General features: G+C 38.1%; 1 protein-coding gene across 3 annotated transcripts in view; it reads right to left on the bottom strand.

Annotated features, from left to right (window-relative positions):
• Positions 1-15,004, bottom strand: part of LOC126469656 (uncharacterized) — a 173,167-nt gene that overhangs the window by 99,281 nt on the left and 58,882 nt on the right. The window lies entirely within an intron of this gene.

Below are 15,004 nucleotides of genomic sequence, written 5' to 3'. Positions count from 1 at the left end.
GATATACTGCAAATGGCAGATGCAGGTGATGAAGCAGATTCCATCTTCCTAGACTTACAAGGTGGGTTTGACACTGTATCATCCTGCTGACAGCCAACCAAGATATGACCATGAAGAGTTGCTTCATAAATATGTGACTGCCTCAAAGAACTTTTACATAACAGTACATTATACTGGATGGTAAATATTCAACAGAACAGAAGGTGACATCAGGTGCACCCCGAAGAAGAATGATAGGGCCACTAATATTATCAATAAACATACAAGATTTGAATATAATAGAGGGAAACATTCCACGTGGGAAAAATATATCTAAAAACAAAGATGATGTGACTTACTTGTGTCTGTATATTTGCGGATGGATATGTGTGTGTGTGTGTGTGTGTGTGTGTGTGTGCGCGCGCGAGTGTATACCCGTCCTTTTTTCCCCCTAAGGTAAATCTTTCCGCTCCCGGGATTGGAATGACTCCTTACCCTCTCCCTTAAAACCCACATCCTTTCGTCTTTCCCTCTCCTTCCCTCTTTCCTGATGAAGCAACCGTTGGTTGCGAAAGCTTGAATTTTGTGTTATGTTTGTGTTTGCTTGTGTGTCTATCGACCTGCCAGCGCTTTCGTTTGGTAAGTCACATCATCTTTGTTTTTAGATAACATACAAGATTTAACAGACAAGATCAGCAGCTGACACTAATTTTTATCTGATGCTACTATAGTCTAATGAAAAGTATTCTTTCCAGATGATGGTATGAAAATTCACCACTTGACTTACTTAAAATCAGTCCAGTTCAAATACACGATTAATGCAAAACAATGTCCACAACAAGGAGAACAACCCTGATAGTATCCAATTACAAGAGCAGTGGTGAACTTTTGGGATGTGTTGGAAAATTCAAACGTTTAAGGCTAACAGTAAGCAGTTATATGAGATATTAAAATCAGAATTAGGGAATGGAAATGGAAGAGTTGGATTTGTTGGGAGGATTTTGGGAAACAGCAGGACAAACTTAAAGGAAACTGTATGCAAAGACACTAGCGTGATCAGTTCTTGAGTATTACTTCAGCATTTTTAGTGCTTAACAAATGGACATGACAGTGGGTACCAAATTTAAACAGACGCAAAATCCCCTAGACTGGCAATCTTTTACATAAGCTTGAAATTTAGTGCGGACTTTGATACAAGACGCTTATAATAGTTTCCACAGCGAAACTTTGTCTCAAAACGTGGCAGAAAATCCAAAGAGATTCTGGTTGTATGTGAAGTATGCTAGCGGCAAGACACAATCAATGCCTTCTCTGGATGATAGCAATGGAGATACTACCGATAGCAATGGAGATACTACTGAAGACAGAGTCACTAAACACAGCCTTCTGAAATGTCTTCACAAAAGATGACGAAGTAAATATTCCAGAATTCAAATCAAGAATAGCTGCCAACATGAGTAACATAGAAGTAAATATCCTCAGATTAGTGAAGCAACTTAAATCACTTAATACTGTATACTGTCTTAAGGGCAAAAATGTATAATCTGAGTAATAATAATAAAAATAAAAATAATGTTTAGTTAGTTTTGTATGTGGGAAAACTACAGAAAAATGTGACACATGTACAACAGGAAAGTTAGATATAAAAACGAACATGAAAAAATTAACAAACAAGTATAAAATTATAGCAGCTCATATTATTAACATCACAATTCAATCATGCCACTACCAGAATTTGCTGTATTATTATTTGACCATACTGCATCGGACTTCCGGAAAGCAGCTCTCATGTGTAATCGGTTTGAATAGACACCCTATGGTGATCCAACTACTACACGGAAGTTTTGGAATAAATAATGATAATGGCATGTAACCAACTTATTTCTATGACTATATTTGATTATTAGTAGCACTGATAATCTCTTTGAAGTGACTGAACAGGGAGCACTTAATTCTGTACGTTTAATATTGCCTAGCAGGAGGACATCATTCATTTAAAACACTACCACGGCCTGAAATCATTTCACAATACATAAACACACATGATAAACACTTGAACTTGTTTTAGGTTAATGTAAACTACACAAATTGTAATTACTGAATTTAATGTTATTGAGCTTGCATTGTGTTGAAGGCACAATGTGTACTGTGGTGGCAGCAATTTCCTCGAACGCTTAATTAAAGAACAATATAGATCTGCTCATCAATATAGTTACTGAAAACACTAATTGAGAATCACGTTGCTCGGACGGAACCGAGTAATTTTTGACTACGGCAATGTACTGAAAAGCCACCACATCGAGCTGGATAGTAATTAAGGTGGCACAGTACCTGGCATCTTCCATCCAATGCACGAAGCGGCATCTGCTGGCGATTTCGGCATTAATTCCGACTATTTTCTCTTGTAATATAGCTACGCCGATACTCAGGTACCATAACTTTTCACTGATGTTGCAGCACATGCAAATCACTGGATATGGGGTAATAATGAGCTATTTCCTTTAAATAACTGATTACGCTTGGGGAATGCAATTTAAACCACAAAATTATTATTGCCTACAAACTTTACACATTGTAGAGAACTTGGTGTGACTATTACACAAAATGATTCAGAGAATATAAATGTACCGGTAATGGCATCGGTATAACCACCACTATTCATAATGATACTCCTGTAAGATAACTTCTAGTTTGTTGCTACCGAAGTGAGCTCACCGATGGACCTCATCAGTTATTGAGATCACCATACGCCGTTGGATGCGGCTACTGGTACCTTCAAACCTCGGCGTTGGAACAAGTAACTCGTCGCAATTAACACAGCATTGCACCATGCAGTGCCATGTAGCCCAGAGTGGGAAACCGTACTATTTTGCCGCTCACAGCCCATCTCCATCGAAATACCGCATCTTACAAGCCTTCGTGTCCATTTAGCTTGTAGCCATACGATAACGAAGTCCATATCTGTTTTCAGCTCACTTCTAAATGCCAGAATGAGATTTTCACTCTGCAGCGGAGTGTGCGCTGATACGAAACTTCCTAGCAGATTAAAACTGTGTGCCCGACTGAGACTCGAACTCGGGACCTTTGCCTTTCGCGGGCAAGTGCTCTACCATCTGAGCTACCGAAGCACGACTCACGTCTGGTACTCACAGCTTTACTTCTGCCAGTACCTCGTCTCCTACATTCCAAACTTTACATAAGCTCTCCTGCGAACGTTGCAGAACTAGCACTGCTGAAAGAAAGGATATTGCGGAGACATGGCTTAGCCACAGCCTGGGGGATGTTTCCAGAATGAGATTTTCACTCTGCAGTGGAGTGTGCGCTGATATGAAACTTCCTAGCAGATTAAAACTGTGTGCCCGACCAAGACTTGAACTCAGGACCTTTGCCTTTCGCGGGCAAGTGCTCTACCATCTGAGCTACCGAACCACGACTCACATCTGGTACTTACAGCTTTACTTCTGCCAGTACCTCATCTCCTACCTTCCAAACTTTACAGAAGCTCTCCTGCGAACCTTGCAGAACTATCACTCCTGAAAGAAAGGATATTGTGGAGACATGGGGGCCACACACACACCCACACATACACACACGTGAAACTTTCTAGCAGATTAAAACTGTGTGCTCGACCGAGACTCGAACTCGGGACCTTTGCCTTTCGCGGGCAAGTGCTCTACCATCTGAGCTACCGAAGCACGACTCACATCCGGTAATCTGCTAGGAAGTTTCATATCAGCGCACACTCCGCTGCAGAGTGAAAATCTCATTCTGGAAACATCCCCCAGGCTGTGGCTAAGCCATGTCTCCGCAAATCCTTTCTTTCAGGAGTGCTAGTTCTGCAACGTTTGCAGGAGAGCTTCTGTAAAATTTGGAAGGTAGGAGACGAGGTACTGGCAGAAGTAAAGCTGTGAGTACCGGACGTGAGTCGTGATTCGGTAGCTCAGATGGTAGAGCACTTGCCCGCGAAAGGCAAAGGTCCCGAGTTCGAGTCTCGGTCGGGCACACAGTTTTAATCTGCTAGGAACTTTCCACTTCTAAATGGTCTGTTAGCAACGTTACCGTAGCACACACTGGCAGTCACTTTTACACCACTTAACACTTGTTCTGCCTCAGAGCTATGCCAACTTACTTCTACTTCCAATATTACATGTCAACCTGTACACTGTCCTCATTCTCGGGGATTCCCCCCACACCTAAACATTATTTTACATTACGTCAACTTCTCTATTTAAAATTAAACATACCATAGCATTACAATATTCAATTACAGTCATTTTCATATATTAAAGTAATATTACATTTATATTTTTACTACACGTAACAGTATTATTTAGTTTAATTCTTTTGTTATTTCGCTGTCAGAGTGCAGCACAAGCCAGACACTGTCTCCTGCATAGCGTTCTTTAATTTAGCTGCCACCAGGTGGAAGCACTTCCACTTTGCCTTCGATTCTGGCCCACAGATGGCATAAGCATCCACTTTCTCTACCGTTGCGCCTTGACTATGCCTTGTCTTCACTAAATGGCACGTTGTCACATTACAAGTTCTATCTACAGGGACATTAATGAGACAGTGTCCTTTAGAGAGGCTTTTATAAAGTTGTTTCAATTCAGTTGACATCATCTTATTAGGAATTCACTGATAATGTAGTCTAATGTTTGCTCCATTGTATCAAAATCACATTCAGGTCCATGTACAATCCCTTATATCCCAAGGGGTGCTTTGCATTTTGTATGCCTGGTTCTGGTACGGTGGTGTTAATCTGATTCGCCAGTCCTTGCGTGTTCAATTAGCTCCCCAACTTCCTTCAAAATCACAAATAGAAAGTTGGTGGAGCAAGACGCACAGACAATCTCTAACTATATGCAATATTATGCTACAACAGAGTAGCAAAAGGTGGCCATACTATACATATCAAATATCTCCCAGTCAGAGAAAACTATATAAATGCGTACCAAGGTACAAAACAAGTAATTTTTCCTTAGGTCCACATACAAAATTGAATAGGGCAGAAAAATCACTCAAAAAACTGTCTAACATTGTGCAATGGCTTGCAGAGTACCTATGGAGTGAGGAAGATAAAGACAGCAATGAGAATGACACTTCTGTCTTAAAGTGGACAACTATGAGTTTTAACTAACATAGGTTAGTGTATTTAGTATTTTTGTGCAATGGCCACTGTGTCTTTCCATGACAGATATCCAACACAAAATCTGCCTTCTAATCCATGTGAAACTGTAACTCTTAATGGCAAGCAATGAATAATAAAAGTAATGTGTGGCTCTATCACCTTAGTATTACCCCACCAAACTGCTTGGCAGCTCCAAAATGTGTTTTTGGTCCCATTAAAAGACACCCATTGGCAAAGTAGTAATATTTATCAAGTATCGTGAGAACTGAGAGAATTTCAGCAGCAATTTGAACTTCACAAATATTTTACTTTCAAACATTCTGACAACATGCAGCACAAAACTCAAACTTCGATGTCCAAAACAGTCCACTAATTTGGAGCCAGTTGACAAAACTTGAGTTAGGATGACTACAATATAATCAATAGTGTTAGTAACATTTCAGGACACACAATAGTTGTACATCTCATATACCACTTTCATTTCTTCTTCGTGTGTGTGTGTGTGGGGGGGGGGGGGGGGGGGGGGGTAATATGTTGCTCAAAGGTTGCTTCTAGGAACACACATTCTCAGAATTTTAACACTATATCACAGCATGATGCACAATGACTCTCTTGCATTATCTGTCCCTGGAGGTGGACAAGCGTTTTCGAGGTGCTCTCATGCTTGTTAAATGAGGATGTGGCAAAATGTACTGCCCTTCTTAGGATCTTCCCTGTCTACTTCCAGACAAACAAGCCATGCCCAAGAATTGGTAGAACAAAGAGTCCATAAGCTACCTCCTTTGTTGGAGAGTTACATCTCATTAAGGTGTTTTCAATTAATCTAAGTCAGGTACCTATTTACGTGGTCACTGCCCCTTTTATTACTTCAAAGTCGTACTTCAGTATGTTTCATAACTGTGACTATCCCCAATAACTGATAACCAACTGAGGTGTCTATATCATAACCGGACAAGTCACAAAATTTACAAAAATGAATACAAGTTATCAATTTAAAGTAGAAGTATATCACTATCAGGTGAAACAAGAAAATGTTTCAAACACGGTCATGTCCTCATGTTTCAGAGCACTGTATTCTTGGTTGTGCCAACTCTTGCAAGCAGTGAATTCATAACCAGTCATGTCAAGGAAAGAGCAACAATGTTCATGTCACAGCATTTTTTTAATAACAATGTGACCATACCAGTAGGAAAAATAATTTATTTTATTTTATTTCTTTGACATCATAATATTTCATCTGTATATTGGCAACACCAATCTTTTCCACTAATTTCCATATTCATGGGCTTATTACCAAAACTGACGTGAAAGCAATCCTATTTCCAAATGAATATGAACAGATGTTATTTAGTCATGGAACTGTTTTTCCTTTGGGTGTGGCTTGTGAACTCAATGATTGGAAATGAAAGGCTGCCAATGTGTTGAAATCTCCTTCTCAAAGGCATTTTCCATTAGCTAACACCCAAAGAATTATTATGAAGAAACCAGAGAACGCACAAAATTCTGTCTATGTAAAAAGTAAAGTATTTTGCAAACACGATATTGGGAAGTCCCAAAGTTGGTGTAAAAAAGAAAAATACTGGTTGAAATGGTACCTTGCACAGTGACCAAAGGCATTACACTTCTTGTCTCTAAAACAAAAGACACAAAAAATCTCCCAGAAAAACACTTTGGCCCAACACGGAAAGACATTCAGTCATTGCAATTATATTAACTAGTGAAACAACTTGCACTTGTAATAAGGGTTAAAACACAATCACCAAAGCCTGTGTCAATGGTTCACATAAAAGTCCTGATTTTGTAATCTAAATGAGGACACACTGAAGACTTAAAACAACAATATTACTCAGTATGTGTTAACAGTGTGTATCATAATAATGATTCTGTTGACATACTTGAATATTTGCACATCATTTTCTGTTTATTGTGTTCAAGATCTAAGTGAACTACAAACTTTTGGTTAGAAAAATCCTATTTCGTATTCTCCTCAGTTTTTTGATGTTCTTTTGATATGTTAGTATCCAATTTATATTGAAATGCTTTTTTACTGCTATAAAGAAAATTAATTACAATGGCATTTTATTTTCACTTAACAGCTTTTTTCACAAGGTTCTGGAATTTAAAAAGGATATAGTTTTATAAAGAAAGAATAAAATTATATAAAATTGCAACAAAAATGACCAAAACTTACAACATCAAAAAAATTACTATGAATCATTTTCACAAAACAATAGAGCTTAAATATTAAACCATTAAGGATGTAACTATGAAAGTAAAATGTTTCTGACCATTATCGTTTTGTCTCTAGAGGTTTCTCATCCACACCGAAAAATATGCCTTCAATGATTTGGCTAGTTTTGATACAAGATGCCTGTATCATGTAATCCAACAATAGTTCATCTTTCCAGCTATTTATGCATGATATGTTAAAATTGTTTATATTTTCTCCATGTAACAAGTGCACGTGCAAGGAAAGCTTCACTCCAGTCACAAATTTATACACTGGCGTAGAATTTCCCAGCACTTTAGAAAACAAAACTCAGGGAAGAAAACTCCTTTCGGAAAATTTTTTGATGTGCAGCAACATGTACGCTGCATATTTTCGTATTACGAAAGTATAAATTCGAATTCCACCAAACACCACATGTTACTTTCCAAATCATTGTAATTGAGATTGCAATGCACTTTTGTAAGCTAGTCGTAGCTCATGTCACGTGATCCCGCCAGCCGATGGCAGCAGATATTCAGACCACAGGACACGTAATGTAGTCAGCTAATAGAAACATCACTGTTAAGCAGCACGGATACACAAACAGGAAAAGTTAATGTTGTAAATTAATATACATAGTGTTGCTACAAGTAAAGCAAAGCTTTCACATATAATATTGGCTCTAAGGTTAATAAGCTGCAAGAGAAGCTAAGCTTTCACATATAATGTTGATATATTTTGCGTGTGTTACACTTTAAGATACATCAGACAAATGTGCCATAAAATTTTTAGCCAAGTCCAGTGACTTGTCCTTAAAGTTTTCCACAAATGAATTAGCTACCGCAGAGAGAGAGCTTCCCGTAGCACTACATCAATTTGCTCATAATAACGACATGATCTTCTGGGCTCAAAATACTTCTAAATGGCTCGTCAAAGGCTGTGTGATTTAAGAAATTCACCGTACATTCTCACATATAGTTCAACTTGCGTGAAAGGAAATTTACTTTGAAAGTAACACTTTTCAAACCACCATTAGCAATATTTTCCCGCGACCTGTTAGAAATAGGTTCATTTCAATAGTCGTCAGAGAGCGCCAGATAACAGGTGCCACCACGCTTTGGCAGCTGCTATGACGCAGGAAGCCCTGTGTTCGTACGTGTTGAACATTAAAAGATCTTACATTATGTCATAAATGAAAAAATACATCAGAGGATGTTCATGCCAAATTCAGAATAATGCAAAATCCCCAAAACTGGATAACTTTCACCGAAGCTCGAAATTTAGTGCAGACGTCAATTCGAGATGCTTTTAACAGTTTCCAGAATGAAATATTGTCTCAAAATATGGTAGAAAACCCAGAGAGATTCTGGTGGTAAGTAAAGTACACCAGTGGCAAAAACATTCAATACCGTCCCTGCGCGATAGCGATGGAAATGTTGCTGATGGTCGGCCGCTGTGGCCAAGTGGTTCTAGACACTTCAGTCCGGAACTGTACGACTGCTACGGTCACAGGTTCGAATCCTGCCTCGGGCATGGATGTGTGTGATGTCTTTAAGTTAGTTAGGTTTAAGTAGTTCTAAGTCTAGGGGACTGATGACCTCAGATGTTAAGTCCCATAGTGCTCAGAGCCATTTGAACCATTTGAGAGCAGTAAACGAAGAGGAAACAGCAAAATCACTAAATGTAAGCACGGGTCACGTGGACACTACACACTCCCTCATTATAACTAAGTCTGCTCTGCGCATCAGCCTCGGATCTACAATATTTCCGAACCGGGGCAATACTAAGATAGTGGCGCCCCCGGGCCCTCCCAGCCCCCCTCCCTCGAGCGTTTGAGATATGTCAAAAATTTAAAAAATCGAATTTTCAAAAATATGTTCATTTTGTTGGGCACATCGTTCTGAAGAGCCTGATACATAAAACATATATGTTCAAGGAAATGTAAGACATGTTATTTCGTCTCAAGTGTGCCAGAGTGCAGTGCCTCTTTATACAGCATTCTTCTATCGCATGTCACTCTATTTCGCTCCGTGGGATTGAAAAGTGTATATTTTGTACTGGATGCCATCAAACTATATTCAGGACAGTGGAAATTAAAATTTCATGTGGTGCCTCTCCTGCTTCCAGTCGCCCGGTTTGACATTATACCCCTCTTTTTTTTTTAAAAAAAAAACCTCGCAATTAATACTGGATGGGATTATTTGTAATCTGAGAACAAGAACTCTTCAGAAAATTTGCACTCTTTATTGCCTGTTAACTAATAACTTTCTGTTTTGGGTGACAAAATTAAATATAGGATACATAAAATCAGTAAAGACAAGAGACAAGCAATACAGTACAAATTTCTTCAATCCTTAGCTCCTAGCATTGTTTTCTCTCTAATCTTGCTACAGCTTTACATGGCGTGCTTTCCTTTCTGCGAAAGAATCTATTATCTCATCAAATTTCGTCAAACGTTTTGCTACACGAAACATCGAAATATCGTTGTCTAATACTGCTTAAGCTGTTAATACAAATAGTACCCAAGACTGGCGTGGTTTCTCGGTTTGATTAAGTCTATTTTGTCAATGTCTGCTAGATAAAACAATATAGGTCTTTCTAACACTGCAGAAATTTTAACACATACCAAATAAATGAGACTGTTTGGGCACAAATGGTCATTTTTATAACATGGCAGATTATATTTCACGAAGACCAACATAAAATGCCTATTAGGCCTACTACAAGCAAAAAGCTTTATGTTAGAAAATAGTTTCACATTTCATTCATATGCTGCAGTTTCGCGAGCATGAGATCGAAAAGTAGTAGTACGAGATTTTTATATAAATTATATAAATATAAATATTCTTCCCTAATTTATGTGATGTCCCCGTTTCCTCTCCTTCCTTGTTCTAACAAACAATCTTGTCATGACTAATTCTGGAATTATTCCTACCTTTGTCAAAACTTTTTCGCCGGTTAACTTCACTAACCCTGCAAGAATCACCGGTTTAGTTATCCCTGATTATTCTGCGGTTAGGTGTTATGTCTGTACAAACCATTTTCTGCGCTACTTCCACAATAGAACTTAAGTGGCTGCTAGACAGGGACTGTACAACTGGTCCTTACTAGTGTAGCGATCTGGCCTAAAATTTTCTGACAAAATTTCATTTTCCTGGATACACCGAGAAGATAAAATGTAATCTTTCTAACCTGTTATTCCTGTTAGTCGCTTATTTCCACTCTGGTAGTCTGAATCTATGGATTTCCCTAGTACTTATAACAACGCTGATCATTCGCAAACCCAATTAACAACATAATCAGACAGTGATTGGCGTTCACTCGTTCGGCTTTATTCCGCTCAACTTGTATAGCCCAGTCCCCTTTTGCCTGCAGGAAAGTTTATTTCTAGATGCAACAAGGATTCCCCTGACACAGACATCACATACACTATGCACGTATTCAAAAATCAATTTATGATTATTATTATTATTATTATTATTATTATCTTTCCTTTCTCAGACCTTAGGTCTGGTTCGGAATGAAAGTGACGCGGACCTTGATCAAGCGTCACTTCCTTTTAACTGTACGGTATATGTTACATTGCGTTTAGGAACTTTCGGGTAATTGAACATGTATCAATAATTACGGATTTCTGAAGTTGTATATATAAGTTTGGATGTAGCTGTATTGCATTGATGTACTGGTGGATATTGCGTGGTATGACTCCTGTAGTTGAAAGTATAATTGGTATAATGTCAACTTTATCCTGATGCCACATGTCCTTGACTTCCTCAGTCAGTTGGATGTATTTTTCAATTTTTTCTCCTGTTTTCTTCTGTATATTTGCTGTATTGGGTATGGATATTTCAATTAGTTGTGTTAATTTCTTCTTTTTATTGGTGAGTATGATGTCAGGTTTGTTATGTGGCGTTGTTTTATCTGTTATAATGGTTCTGTTCCAGTATAATTTGTATTCATCATTCTCCAGTACATTTTGTGGTGTATACTTGTATGTAGGAACGTGTTGTTTTAAAAGTTTATGTTGTAAGGCAAGCTGTTGATGTAATATTTTTGCGACGTTGTCATGTCTTCTGGGGTATTCTGTATTCGCTAGTATTGTACATCCGCTTGTGATGTGATCTACTGTTTCTATTTGTTGTTTACAAAGTCTGCATTTATCCGTTGTGGTATTGGGATCTTTAATAATATGCTTGCTGTAATATCTGGTGTTTATTGTTTGATCCTGTATTGCAATCATGAATCCTTCTGTCTCACTGTATATATTGCCTCTTCTTAGCCATGTGTTGGATGCGTCTTGATCGATGTGTGGCTGTGTTAGATGATACGGGTGCTTGCCATGTAGTGTTTTCTTTTTCCAATTTACTTTCTTTGTATCTGTTGATGTTATGTGATCTAAAGGGTTGTAGAGGTTGTTATGAAATTGTAGTGGTGTAGCCGATGTATTTATGTGGGTGATTGCTTTGTGTATTTTGCTAGTTTCTGCTCGTTCTAGAAAGAATTTTCTTAAATTGTCTACCTGTCCATAATGTAGGTTTTTTATGTCGATAAATCCCCTTCCTCCTTCCTTTCTGCTTAATGTGAATCTTTCTGTTGCTGAATGTATGTGATGTATTCTATATTTGTAGCATTGTGATCGTGTAAGTGTATTGAGTGCTTCTAGGTCTGTGTTACTCCATTTCACTGCTCCAAATGAGTAGGTCAATATTGGTATAGCATAAGTATTTATAGCTTTTGTCTTGTTTCTTGCTGTCAATTCTGTTTTCAGTATTTTTGTTAGTCTTTGTCTATATTTTTCTTTTAGCTCTTCCTTAATATTTGTATCATCTATTCCTATTTTTTGTCTGTATCCTAGATATTTATAAGCATCTGTTTTTTCCATCGCTTCTATGCAGTCGCTGTGGTTATCCAATATGTAATCTTCTTGTTTAGTGTGTTTTCCCTTGACTATGCTGTTTTTCTTACATTTGTCTGTTCCAAAAGCCATACTTATATCATTGCTAAATACTTCTGTTATCTTTAGTAATTGGTTGAGTTGTTGATTTGTTGCTGCCAGTAGTTTTAGATCATCCATGTATAGCAAATGTGTGATTTTGTGTGGGTATGTTCCAGTAATATTGTATCCATAATTTGTATTATTTAGCATGTTGGATAGTGGGTTCAGAGCAAGGCAGAACCAGAAAGGACTTAATGAGTCTCCTTGGTATATTCCACGCTTAATCTGTATTGGCTGTGATGTGATATTATTTGAATTTGTTTGGATATTAAGTGTGGTTTTCCAGTATTTCATTACTATGTTTAGGAACTGTATCAATTTAGGATCTACTTTATATATTTCCAATATTTGTAGTAACCATGAGTGGGGTACACTATCAAAAGCTTTTTGGTAATCGATGTATGCGTAGTGTAGCGACCTTTGTTTAGTTTTAGCTTGATATGTCACCTCTGCATCTATTATCAGTTGCTCTTTACATCCTCGTGCTCCTTTGCAACAGCCTTTTTGTTCTTCATTTATAATTTTGTTCTGTGTTGTATGTGTCACTAGTTTCTGTTTAATGACTGAAGTTAATATTTTGTATATTGTTGGCAGGCATGTTATGGGGCGATATTTAGCTGGGTTCGCTGTGTCTGCTTGATCTTTAGGTTTCAGATAAGTTATTCCATGTGTAAGTGTATCAGGGAATGTGTATGGGTCTGCAATGTAACTGTTAAATAATTTAGTTAGATGTGAATGTGTTGAGGTGAACTTCTTTAGCCAGAAATTTGCTATTTTATCATTTCCAGGGGTTTTCCAATTGTGAGTAGAATTAATTGCTTGGGTGACTTCATGTTGCAAAATTGTCACTTCAGGCATTTGTGGTATCATCTTGTATGTGTCTGTTTCTGCTTGTATCCACCGTGCATGCCTGTTATGTTGTACCGGGTTTGACCATATGTTGCTCCAGAAGTGTTCCATGTCTGTTATGTTTGGTGGATTGTTTATTTCAATGTGTGTGTTATCTATTGTCTGGTAAAATTTCTTTTGGTTTGTGTTGAATGATTGGTTTTGTTTCCTTCTATTTTCACTTTTTTTGTATCTTCTGAGTCGTTTGGCGAATGCTTGTAATTTCTGCTTCTTTTCGTCTAATTGCTCTGTCGCTTCTTGTTGTGAGATTTTACCTAACCTTTTTCGTTTTTTTTCTGAGATTTCATTTCTTATAAATTGTGTTAGCTGTCCGATGTCTTTTCTCAGTTTTTCTATTTTGATCTGTAGCCTGTGTTGCCATGCTGGTTTTGTGGGTTTCTTCTGTGTTGGTTGGTTCTGATCTCTGCCTAGTGTGTATATTTAGTGTAGTGAGTGCTCCTATATATACCAGTAGTTGTAACTCTTCCATAGTTGTGTTTTCATTTATTTTGTTGTGTATGATTGTGTTGATAGTTTTTATTGTTGTTTCGACTTGTGGGTTATTTGGTGGTCTATTATTATTATTATTATTATTATTATTATTATTATCGTTATTATTATTACTATTTTTTACTATGGGACCAAACTGCTGACGTCATCGGTCCCTAGGATTACAAACTACTTAATCTAACTTGCACTAACGACAACACATACACCCACACCCGTAGGAGGATTCGAACCTCTGACGGGGGGGGGAGCCGCACAAACTGTAACAAATTGCCTTAGACTGTACGGCTACCCCGCACAGCTTATGATTCATTCAGAAATCAACTTACAGAGCCAAAACCAACAGGGATGCGCATCAAAATCATATGAGTAATTGATAGACCAATGTGCGCTGGATGCTAGGTGCTTTGTGAAACAAGGTTTCTTCTTCTCAAGAATATAAGAATATGAATTTGACCCCCCCCCCCCCCTCACAGATTTGGGCTTGCTGCGCATGCGTGAATCTGGCAGCTTGGGCGTGGCAGTAAAATTTTTCCCGGTTGCATCTAGCTGCTTGCTGCGACTGCTACATAGGAAACAGCCATATTTCTGTAGCCAGAAACGGGAGAAGGTACTACTCACACGTCACTCAACTGCGCATGCGCATGAGCCCGCTCGTAACTGCTAAACCGAATCTAATGTAAACAGTTGTGATGTCACGCTCATTGGAGGCAATTTGTTGTTATGAAGCATTGCATAGCCTTCCTAAAGCCTTTGACACATTTCGCTGTTGGCAAATGCTTGTATGAGCACTGAGTTTTGTTGTTGTATATGGCACATTTCCTTTGCAATTTATGTTTTATTTTCTCTTTTTTCCCCCCCTTGTTCCGTTTCATTGTTACAGTATTATTCTGCAGTAGCGGGATACAGCAATATTCTTTGTTAGAGTATTGATTCTTACCAGTCAAAATTACTAAAAATTAACTCAAAACTAAAACAACAAAAAATTCCCAGAATTCTAAAAAATTCCTGGTTTTTTTTCCCCAGTTTTCTCCTGGATCAAAAACTTCCCGGGTTTCTCCCAGATCTCCCGGGTCGCATACACCCTGCTTAGAACATTTACTTGCTACAGAAACTGCAGTTCCTTCTCTAAATCCTCGCACAAACGAAAAAATGGCTGACATCGAAATAAGTGTCCAAGGAATAGAAAAGCAACTGGAATCACTCAATAGAGGAAAGTCCACTGGACCTGACGGGATACCAATTCGATTCTACACAGAGTACGCGAAAGAACTTGCCCCCCCCTTCTAACAGC

This window comes from Schistocerca serialis, chromosome 3 (genome assembly GCF_023864345.2).
Source record: "Schistocerca serialis cubense isolate TAMUIC-IGC-003099 chromosome 3, iqSchSeri2.2, whole genome shotgun sequence".
NCBI lineage: Eukaryota > Metazoa > Arthropoda > Insecta > Orthoptera > Acrididae > Schistocerca > Schistocerca serialis.
This window is presented reverse-complemented; position numbering and strand designations above follow the sequence as displayed.